Genomic DNA, 11918 nt, shown 5'->3' with positions numbered 1-11918 from the left:
CGTTGAGCTGAATGTCGCCGCCACAGCCAAAAACCCTTGTTAATTTTCCTGACGAACGACCGAAGCTTGCAGCTTTCACATGTTGTACGCTGAACTGACCCGCTAAGCTCAACTGATGCAGGCTGCTCCAGCAGCGAATGCCGCCGCCTGGAAGAAGAAGGACACGACGCTTGCAATCATATCGCTGGTCGTTCTGGCGATCGTCCTGGTTCTGGTTGCGGTGTTGTGCCTCTATCCCTGGAAAAAGTAGAGAATCTATGCATCAAGATGCGTGGCGTGCTCTGAGTACTTCTGTGGGATGGAGCAACCTGATCGTGTGCGGAGTTAAGGAGTACTACTACGTCCAAGTTATATATGCAGTTTGTTCTTCGTACCATCTATGTAGTTCATTGTGGACCAAGTAAAATTTCAGATTGGTGTGCCGACGGTGAACATGCAACAGCTGCTTAGAGCTCACTAAAAGTCAGTACTGTGCTTTGATAATATCTTTTTCTTTAGACGTGCTTCTAATCTTCTTTGTGGGCTGTTGAAGCTAGGAGAGCCATGTTCAAATTCGCAACATACATTTAGTGAGATTCGCCGACTGTTTCTGACGTTCATAAACTTTAATGTGCAATTAGGTTGTTGTGCCCTCATGTGATTATATGCTTGGAACCCGCAAAAAAGAAAAAAGATATATGCATGGTGTTGTGTGTTTTTTTTTGAAAAGGAGGTCATCCCCCGACCTCTCCATCGGAAAGATTCATGCGGCCACTTTATTAGATCAAGTCCAACAAAAAAAGTCTGGTCTGCAAAGTACATCTCACAAAAGGAGCAATAATAAAAAGTAAACAACTAAAAGCCACAACCGGCTGGACGAAAGGACACTAAGGACCTATCCTATTATGCGACCGCCATCCAAACAGGTTGAATATAGCCCATGCTACCATCTCCCACCAGTTGCACCTAGTAGCCAGTTGCTCCCTGGAGGCCGTAGGAGTAAGTAACGATCACGTACGGATCCATGCCGTAGCCCTGAAGATAGCCTGCAAGAAGTTAATCATAGATAGTTTGTTAAAAATCATATCATTCCTGCAGACTATCTATGATTAACTTGTAAACGATGTTCCCCCTTAATTCACTAATGTGAAGACTACCTTTTAAAACGTAGTCGTGCCTCCTCCTCCCTCCCCACAACAGTGGCCTCCTCCCATCCCCACAGCCGTTGTCTCCTACCTCCCCATCCCCCTTTCCCTCGCTGCCGCTAGAGGCCGGTGGCCAGGCTAAGTACGTACCGGCACGGGTTGATGAAGGAGGCAGCAGGGAGGTCTTTGCTATGGTAGTCTTCGGTGGGGAGATGGGATCTACGGGTGACGACTTAAGGCAGATGGCTATGTAGCGTCATCGGTGGTGTTTCTGGCCGGACCGACGGTCTCTGGTGGCAAGGCGTCGGTGAATGAGATTCCACCTATTGGTACACATGCGGTAGCGGCGTGCTTTTCATCCCAACGAAGTAGTCCTCCACTTGGGCGCGCGGATGGCTCATGGTCCTACGTTGATAGGAAGCTCTCGCAACGAGCGGGAGGGTCTTGGACCTTCAGATCCAGCGAAATGATGGGTATGTTTTGCGGACCAACTCCGTGTCATATGCGAGGACGACTGAGCATGAGGATAGTGCGCAAGTGCTGGATTTCGGCGGTAACAGCGACCTTCCTCCCTCACAAATATTCATGGTATGTGTTTCATCGTTCCCAGCCTTTGATGGAGAGTGCACTTGTTGTGGCTTGACTGTCTGCTTACACGTGCATGGTCTTTACTTGTGTGGCATCTCACGTTAAGACCGTGCTATGCATGTAGCTATTGTGATTCCGAAAAGTGGTGGCGACAACACACGATGACTTCGATTTGGTGGTGCTTCTCGAGTACCTAGTCTCGAGCTCCGGGTTAAAAATTTAGGTCTGGCCCTAGTTGGTTATACATGCAAATGGTGGCGTTTTGCGTCGTAACCTTGTTGAAGGAATTGCTTGTAATTTATCTCAAGGGTGAAAACCCAAGATCCGACCATTGATGGTTGGATCCGATGACAACGACAGTTGATTGTTGTTCCCTTCCTGGAGGCAATGCTACTCACTACTACAGAAATGCTTATACACTTGGTGGCGCGCCACTTTCAATCCACGCCACCACTATCGTTCCAAAATACCGGTGGGGTGGGCATATTTGGTATGCCACGTTTTCACGTGCCACCAGTGTGTGGGGCCAAATGTTCACACCCGGTATAAGTTCTGAAGTAGTTTTGGAGATGGAGAAGGTTCTGAACACTATCCGTTGCAGGGTGTTGCAGGAGATGAACTCTTTATTGGCTGCACCATACACCGAAGAGGAGATTAAATACGCTCTTTTCCAGATGTCTTTGAGAGCTACTAGCCCGGATGGTTTCCCGGCCAAATTTTTTCAGCATCTTTGGGAAGTGTGTGGACCGGACGTCAGTCAAACGGTTCTTACAATTGTTGAGGGAAAGGACATCCTGGAGTCAATAAATAATATTGTTTTGGTGTTAATTCTGCATGTACTTCTCAAGTACTGCTTCCCATCATTTTCTAAAACCAAGTACTGTACTATTTTCCATAGAGTTCGCAGATAAAAAAGACCTCGTTAATTTTCCTGAAGAACAAGCGTGAAAACCCTTGCATTCTGGTATCACCCTCCGCTATAGCCCGCTATATAGCCTTTTCAGCAGGGTGCCGCTAAATGGTCTCATGTACAAATAGCCCGCTATAACTTCGCTATAGCTAATTTTGAGGTCCGCCGCTATTTGGCAATAGCCCGCTATTTAAAACATTGGTGAAGACCCTTGCATTCTGGTATCACTGCTGAACTGAGTCTGAACTGACCCGTTGAGCTGAACTGCCGCAGGAAGTTCTGCTGCTCATTGTGTCCCTCTTCATTTTGGTGATCGGCGTGGTTCTGCTGCTGAACTGGTGCCTCTGAAAGTAGAGAATCTATGTCACGTCTGGGGACGAAACGTACTGTAGATTGCAGGAGTGCGCCACCCTACGAGGACGAGCGTAAATAAGGTGGCGCAAGTAGTGTGGGTTAAGTTAAAGCCTATCGTGCGTCGCGTACTAGCGTGTGTGTGTGTGGAGCTTATAAGCTTTGTGTTGTAAAACTGAAACAATCTACTAGTACGTCTGAAGAATTGTTATTTTATTGTATTCCAAATCCCATACAAGTGTTGTACTACATATGGAGTCCTATCGGACTACGGCATGCCAACCGTGCTAGACGTAGCATGACTACAACTCTGTTTCGTGTCCACCAAGAAAGAGAGTTGTTTGCTCCTTTATATAGTACCAGCTAGTCATAGAATAGATGAGAGAGATCCACCAGATTAGCACGTAGAGGGTTTGTCCTCTCGTGTAATGTAATACTCCTCCCAATTATAATGATTGTGCCTTCGTGCGTCCGTGGTTTTCTCCCGCAAGGGTTTTTACGTAAAAATCCGTGTCTCTCTGTCTCATTTATTTCTCATTATTATCTAACAAGTGGTATACAGAGCTGAGGTTCGAGATACGAGTTTGAGACGAGAGAATTAGGGCTGCGGTCCGCCGCCGCCGCAATCGCCGAGACCGACGAGGATTCAATCTACGCGTCACCGAGCAATCGGGTCGACGAGGTTAACTTCTTTCGAAGGCTGCTGTGCGCTGGCGATACGTCAAGTCGCAGGTTCCGTCGAGATCGACGGGAACCGTTCGTACGCGCGCAGATCACGCGAGCGGCTTCGCTGCAACTCCATCGTTCTGGCACGGTCCACCTAGCTACCGCTGGTGCTTACCAAAGCAACCGGCTTCAAGTCTCGAGATTCAGGCCACGTTGTGCTGGTGTGCTGCTGCTACTTCGCATCAACCAAACAAAGTACAGTACAATACTATTACTACTCTGGATAAGGCTGCTGCTAGTGCTCCTGTTCATCACTTGAAGGCTACAGTGCATGTTCATTATTGTGCAGTATACCCCGTTGCTCCCGTAAACACAACCAGGTGCTATTTATCCTGTTTTTCGTCTGCTCCGCATATTAATTCTGTCAAGAATTTTTCTATCGGCTTGTACTACTTTGTGAACACATATTTAATTTACTCATGGCATCCATAAAGTACGATGTTCTGCTGCTGAATCGTGACACAAGGTTTACCCTATGGCAAGTCGAGATGCGAGCGTTGTTGGCGCAAGCCAATTATCAGGATGCACTCGGTTTTTCTTCAAGGTGGAGTTTTGAGGGTTATGGCCCGTCGGGATAATGGGTGCAATTTGCTGCAGTTATTTGAAGAACACAATTCAGTTATCAAGAAAAAAAAAGGTATGGAGGAGGTAATTATTAAGCCAGTTGGTAGCCAGCATATACACTATTCTCTCCATAGTGTTTTGCTATTATGCATGTGAAGGTTTTGTTTGATATTCATGTTCGTGATGAGAATCAGTTAAGGTGCAAGAAGGAGATTGATTTGTTTCTGCTAGATACTACAACATTTAGCGTTGTTAAGTTTCAAGTGCAATTCAGTTGTCTTTGCTCTTTCAAGAGGGGTCTATTGCAGAGTTGAAACTCCGTTGCATGTTAAGATGGTTCCTTCATCCGACAGTTGTTCTGCAAGGACAGTTTATGACCATGTCATGGATTTTTCATTAACCACTACAAGTCGGCAGTTTTTTGGGTGCACGCGATGCCATCCGTACCATATGCTCTTGCATGAGTATTCTTTGCCGAGGTTTGTGCTTTCTGTTTTGAAGCACGTTCAGATTTCATGAGATGAGTTCTTCACAATGCGATGTGCACCAAGATGTTGCACTATGAGCTATGCGCTCGTTCAGGCACCACAGGAGATATGATGACTTATGTCATTTGATGATTGATCAATTTCAGTTTCTGAGGTCAGTGGCACAGACTCAGACTTTTATTGAGAGACCAAGTTTTGTTAGTCTGCATTGTTGATAGTTGTGCTGTTTTCTGGACGACCTACTGACTAATTTGCTCAATATGACTTCATGAGAAGTTCATTAGTCCTATGGACGTTTCCAGGCACAAGGTTTACTTGTGATGACTTTAATTGAGGAGTTGATGCTATCTATGATTATTGTAAGGGATTTGTCTCAAGGTGGAGTGTTATTTTATTGTGTTCCAAATCCCATACAAGTGTTGTACTACAGATGGAGTCCTACCGGACTACAGCATGCCAACCGTGCTAGACGTAGCATGACTACAACTCTGTTTCGTGTCCACCAAGAAAGAGAGTTATTTGCCCCTTTATATAGTACCATCTAGTCATAGAATATATGAGAGAGATCCACCAGATTAGCACGTAGAGGGTTTGTCCTCTCGTGTAATGTAATACTCCTCCCAATTATAGTGATTGTGCCTTCGTGCGTCCGTGGTTTTCTCCCGCAAGGGTTTCCACGTAAAAATCCGTGTCTCTCTATCTCCGTTTATTTCTCGTTATTATCTAACAAGAATAATGTAAACTGAACTCTCCCCCTACCTCTCGTCTATGTCTTCTTCTTCTCTCCCAAGTCAGGCATAGTGAACCTCACATCGGCAATCACACCGGCAAGGGGACGTGACAGTTGGTATCGACCGAGGGGCTGTGAGGTACACGCGGCTGATTCCCGATTCTCGTGACCCTGAGCTGTAAAATCCCGACCAACGGTTGAGGATCGGGCGGTCGATTTCATCGGAAACACATGAAGGCCTTACTCTCTCACTCAAGCAACGCAGCGCCGTTGAAGAGCATCAGCAGCAGTTCGAGGAGCTTTTGTGTGTCAGATTTCAATGCACAACACATATTACGAACGAGCAATTCTTTGTATCCCAATTTATCGGTGGCCTGGAGCCTGAATTGCGAGGTGCAGTGGAGAGTCACAGGCTCCGGAAACTTTCGAGCACGCCCTGTCTGTTGGCACAAGTTCAGCTTCAGCAGGAGGTAAAGATCTCAAACAGTGGACTGGGCACCTCGTCCCTTCCAGCAGCATGCATGGCCGTACTCAACATTTGGGACACAGACCAGAGGTACCCAAGCCTGCTCTCCGTCTTGGTACTGGTAAATTTTGGAAGGATAGGCAGCTCAGGCGTACCAATACACTTCATTTTCACTGCGGGGAAAAGTAGGACCCAACCCATCAAGGCTACTCCTGAATTACATGTAGTCCAAGCAGCAACCCATCTGGCTGAGGCAGAGCAACTAAGCTTGTCCATAATGTTGGCGCCGCCTCTCCTCGCAGCGCCGCTCTTCTTCTCTCCCTCGCAACTCTCCCTATTCAGAGTTTCTCTCAAGGACACTCACCATAGAAGAACTCAAAGAACACACACGCACACATATACTAAGAAGGACCACAAAGCTTTGCCCACGGGCTCTTTTCCTTGATGAACATATTCGCTACATTTTGTTACTGCCCTCACGGCTCGCTTTCTCATTCATTAGTTCTGACTTAAATAGCCTGTACAAGGGACTCACACACGTCCATGTTGCTGCCAACTAATCCTAAACTCACGCCATGACCCGAACGACTCACTCCACTATCTTCATGCAACAGCACATCCTCGATTCTCTCCATGATGCGGATCATTTGGCCACCCGGCCACTACTCCAACAAACTCAGCTGGCATGCAGACTAAAAATGCTCAGTCCACGGCCTATCTTGTAGCTAGTCCACTAACTAACTCACAGAATACTACCTAGCTCTACCGATCAGCTTTGCATGGTGCACGGTGATCACAACTTAACGTGCACACCTTGCCGCAGCTTGGACTAAATGCATGACTCAACAAAAACAAATAATCTAAACTAGCGCTAATAACAAGATTAGTTTTAACATTCACCTCCCTAATCTTGTTAACTTATTTCTCTCTTGAAGCCCGTGGTCGTCGATGTCGTCAGTGCAACACGGAGATGGCCGCAATGCCATCTTGTCATACCGATTGCTACCGTCGCCGCTAGCTTTAGTGAGAGCCGCACCTCGTGCGCCTTCACCATGAGTGTGCCACTGCGACACGCTCGATGCCTCGTGTTCGCCACCGGTGCTGCAACTCGCTGATGACCCGTCTCCATGTTCGTCACCCGTGACACAACTCGCCGGTGAGTCACCTCAAAGTTCGCCACCGGTGCCGCAACTCGCCGGTGACTCACCTCCATGTTGCCGACGATGATGCACCTTGTCGCCGACTCGGACATGGACCTCCTCATGGCAATGGCCTCTGCTCCATGGCCATCACCTCGTTGCCGCCGGTGCCGCAACTTACCGGGCAGCAAACCTCTCTCCATCGCTCGTGACGCAGCTCAACGATGATAGAGACACGCACCGGCCGCTAGCAGCATCGTGCCACCAACGGCGTCCGCCGTGCCGTCGCCGTCGCCTCGAATCGACAAGGCTCTGATGCCAATTGTCGGCGCCGCCTCTCCTCGCAGGGCCGCTCTTATTCTCTCCCTCGCAACTCTCCCTACTCAGAGTTTCTCTCAAGGACACTCACCATGGAAGAACTCAAAGAACACACACGCACACATATACCAAGAAGGAGCACAAAGCTTGTCCCCGTGCTGTGATGTGGGCCATCATCGGGACGGCCGTTCGTGTCTGATGTTTGAGCCGTGGCTCGGAACGTCAACGCCAATGCTGATCCGTGGAACAGAAAACGTGCTTTCCGTCCTCGTGGGGTCGGGGCGCAGTCGATGCCCATTTTCATTGCGATAGAGCAGAGCAGATAAGATAAGGTTCCTGTTCCTCGAAGGACAGGCGCCCGAAGAAGACGACGCCATTGATGGGGATGGGATTCCTACAGCAGCTAATCAGCCGGTAATGTTTCGATCCTTTGGGGATCTGTATGTTCATATCTGCAGTGGTGATTGTAATCTCGGTTTGTGAAAACAGATCCCCACTGATTGAAGCGGTGGACGACACTGAATGCATGCGAGATCCGCTGCGGCGAATGGCTGCCTTGACGGTTGTTGGTGTGGATTAGGTGCCGGCGCCGGCCGCGAGTGCAGACGCACAGATCTGCTCGAGCGTGGTGTGGTTGGCAGAAGGAAGAACTCGTCGCCGCCCTCGCAGGTCTCCACGGGAAGGCCAGCCCACAAGCTCCTCGGTGGTTAAAGAGGTTAGTGCGCAACATGGTAAAGGTGTATTTCTTTTATGGATATAGTAGTACTTCGTTGTAGGAATCCGTTAGTGATCTGGATTAGAGTCATGTCTGATCGGGGAAGTGGTTAGTTTTTCGTTCAATAGGAATTATTGCTACTGACTTTGCTAAAAATGGTAAAAGTCGGTAGAACAGAACTAACTAGCAACGACCAATGTTACTATGTAAATTACTACAAGAAGCGTACAGGCAGTGCTGTAGGACCTTGGATTTAAGGGAATTGCTTCTGACTTGAGAAGGTGAACTTCAACTACTAAACAACATATAACTACTGCTGCTGTAGGACAGGAAATGTGTAAGTTTAGTATAGCAGACCCATTTTGCAGTCATCTTTGCGCAAAATTATATTAGCTACGTCGTGTAGTTTGGCAGGGCACTTTGTTTTTAGAAGATTGTTGCTTACTCTTGAAAACAATTTAAAAGTAATTGACCAAATAAAGCAGTGTAGCTGATTTTGGAGATGTCTAAGGTTAATACGACAGAACAATTTTGAGGGCATCATTGTGCCCGAATATATGAACCGTCTGCACACGCAGTGGGTGAGAAGCTTGCATCTATAATTTCTTGGTTGCAGCACTCGGCGAAGACATGAACTAGAGGCCCAACACCATAGACAGAGATCAGCAGTTTGTAAAGCTTTTGGTTCATTAGACCATGTTTGCATATTAGTCATAAGGACATGTGCAATTAAGTTAGCTGTGAATAATAGTAGGGTAATAATTCCAGGTCTCGTCTGGCCAAACATGTGGGCTCATTGGGAAAGTTGTACAGAGAATTCTATCAAATTTCCCTGATTTTTCACTGATTTTTTGTATGGAAAAAGTGTGTCCTGATTCTTTCTTGTTCTGTACCGACTGGATGTTTCTTCAATGTCCAAACTTATGATTAGTGCATGAGTATTTACAGGCTAAGGAACTTTCTGCAGAACGGCTGCTTCTTCAGTGCCCAAGCTTGAAAGATGTTCATGTCTATCGATGTTGTGATATGTTGATCGGAGCAATCAGAAACGAGGTGAGCCGTGGATCAGGTTCTCGATTTCTGTCTGGTCTGTGGCTCAGAAAAGTCGATGCTCCATGGATTCAATGCAAGGTGAGTCTGTTCTACCCCAACGCGGCCGTCATTTTGGAACTTCAGAAGCAAGGGAGGGAGTGGACGAACACACGACCGAAAGCGATGGATTTCCTCCTGCAATCAGGAGGTATGTCGATCCGATGCTACTAATCGACCTTGTGTGTTTTCCAGTGTCGAGTTCCAGCGGTTAACCTTTTGTGATTTGTCTCTCCCAGATCCACTCTGATTGAGGTTGGGGAGAGTCTAGTGCTGGAAGGTCGCCGGCACATGGCACCAGGCGGACAGTGGTCAAGGTGATGCTGCAGGAGGCCATGGGTGTGAGCGCCAAAGGGCGGATCTGCGGCGTTGCTGAAGCGGCGGAAGTGACAAGGGGCAGCTCGCCTCTCACTTCCGAGCTGTCGACGGGGAAGATGAATCTTCAGGTTCCTCGTTGGAACAAGAGGTCAATAATAACATTAAATTCAGCATTCATACGAATATTTTCAGTAGTACAAATATTTCCATGCTTTTTAGGTCATACAGTTTGGTTGAATTTCTGGGTGTCCATGGTGTGAGACGAATTGGTGTGCAAACTGTCAGTTCTGAATTGAAGTTAAATTCAGCATTGCTATGAAGATTTACAGTACTATAATTTCATGCTTTCTAAGGTCATGCACTTTGGTTTAATTTCTGCGGGGAGTACTTCAAACTATGAACCGAGAGATGAAATTAGCCGTTCAAAACAGACAGTTCGCACACTAACTCCTACCAAACCATGGAGTGCTCCCAGCAGAAATCCAACCAAACTGTATGACCTTACAAAGCCTGAAAATATAGTACTGTAGATCTTTATAGCAATGTTGAATTTATCTTCAAGTCAGAACAGTCAGTTTGCACACTAATTCATGTCACACCTTCATGCGCAGCTTGATATTCAGTGGGTTAAATTGTTTGACACAATCATTGAAACTGCTTTTAGGTTGAGGACTGGAGCCTCTGCCCCAAGCTTGACGCCTTGCCCACCCCGCATAAGCACTTTTGAGAAGGCAGTTAGGGTGTTCATAGAAAACCTGACTGAAGATGAGCCATGGCTTGTAATTTGGTGGCGGTAATCTGGTCCGTGGACCAGGAAATTCGCTTTACGTAGGTGGATGGCTTGAATCATTCACTGCAGGCCGGCGGCTCCCCAGCTGCGGTATCCAAATCCATTTCCAGTCAGCGGGGTGCTCCAGCGCACGCGAATCCATTCGAGCGATGGAGTTCCAAATGCAGCTAATTAGAAGGTAAGATGAATCCATGGATCTATCAAGCTAGCTGACTTGCTAAACTGTTGTTCAGCTTTATGTTCTGATTTGCGTCTCCTTGTGTGTTCTGTTGGCTTTGTAAGGTATCCTCTGGTGGAGGAGGTGAGTGAGAGTGACCAGGAGAGGGGATCTGCCAACAAGCAGGGCGGTGGCGACTTTCCCGGCAGTGGATGAACCGTCGGCGGCCTGTCCGCGCAGATGTGTGAATTACAGACCGCCGTGTTGGGAAAACAGAAGAGCCCGCTGCAGCAGTCTAAACTATCAACTGGTAAGATGAACCCGCAGGCCCTGTCATGGTCCAAAAATTGCGTGCATGTAAGCTTGGATTGGATCTGAATTTGTTGATAATGCTTGAATGAAATTGTAGTAGAATGCATAGATCTATCGATGTAGTGACGTTCATTCGGTAGAATGAGAAATTGTCTACATAGTACTTTTAGAGCACGTTTGTATTAATAATTGACTAAACAGTACCAATGGAAATTACCTCATGATTGAGCAATTCTGGAAAAAAAAGTACGAGCCGTGCGGACATTTGTCGGTGTGAAAAACCATAACCAGACTGTGATCTTAGCTGGCGTCCTGGTACACTGAGACCGTGTAGAGTTTTGAGTGTTTTTGTACTGAATCCCTGAGGATTATGTTGATTAAGGACATGTGTTAAAAAGAGTACTCTGGTAGTATGATGATCTGACTGTTTCTTGTTTTTGTTCATGTGCAGATCAAAATCGAGCAGCGGAGGTCGCAATCAAGAGTGTGATGCTTGTTGGTGTGTCGACGGCTGGGGCACAAGAGAACTACGTACTTACCCGGATCTCGGTGATGTGCCAAAGCAGCCTCGGAAGCCGGCGAGTTGCAAAAATTGTGGTGTGGTGGGGCACCAAAGGAACAATTTTACGAAAGCGATGGAGCTGAGATTAGCTGGTGGCGTGTAGTGGTGAGTGAAAAATGCCAAACGATTTCAGTAAGTTTGAATTGTCAATCGCAAGCATGACTTGTTTTCTGCATTCATGATGTGTTTGTGCAACTGAGCACCTGCCCTGCGTGCAGGCATGCTTTATGTCTCGGATTAGTTTGCTGGCGTTGCGTTACCCGCCTAGAGCTAGTGGTGTGGTGTAATCCATCTCCAAGTTTGTTGTTCTGCCGTAGTTAATTAAGTTCGTAATCATCATATCACATTTGTCTTGCGGCCGTGTTCGTTGGCGATCGTGCAAAGTAATGTGACGGCGTGGACGGCCTTCTATGGAACAGAATCGACAAGTAATCGGCCCATGACGTTTGGTTCTGTTAGGTCCGTCAAACAAATAAACGGGGACGTTGCTTTTATGGGTGGCCCTGCGTGGGCCATGATCCTTAAAAGCGATGAAATACGAGTTACTATACCGCACGCAATACGCTCGGGA

General features: G+C 47.2%; 1 long non-coding RNA gene across 1 annotated transcript; it reads left to right on the top strand.

The window, feature by feature from the left end:
- The first annotated feature begins 7545 nt into the window (after positions 1-7545).
- Positions 7546-11691, top strand: LOC123095953 (uncharacterized). Its single transcript, XR_006446388.1, has 7 exons — positions 7546-7818; positions 7894-8119; positions 9087-9359; positions 9448-9674; positions 10191-10494; positions 10599-10783; positions 11237-11691. It is a non-coding gene; the product is annotated as an uncharacterized lncRNA (long non-coding RNA).
- Positions 11692-11918: the final 227 nt, after the last annotated feature.

This window comes from Triticum aestivum, chromosome 4D (assembly GCF_018294505.1).
Source record: "Triticum aestivum cultivar Chinese Spring chromosome 4D, IWGSC CS RefSeq v2.1, whole genome shotgun sequence".
Lineage (NCBI taxonomy): Eukaryota > Viridiplantae > Streptophyta > Magnoliopsida > Poales > Poaceae > Triticum > Triticum aestivum.
Note: the sequence above shows the minus strand (reverse complement) of the source record. Positions and strands in the feature narration are given on the sequence as shown.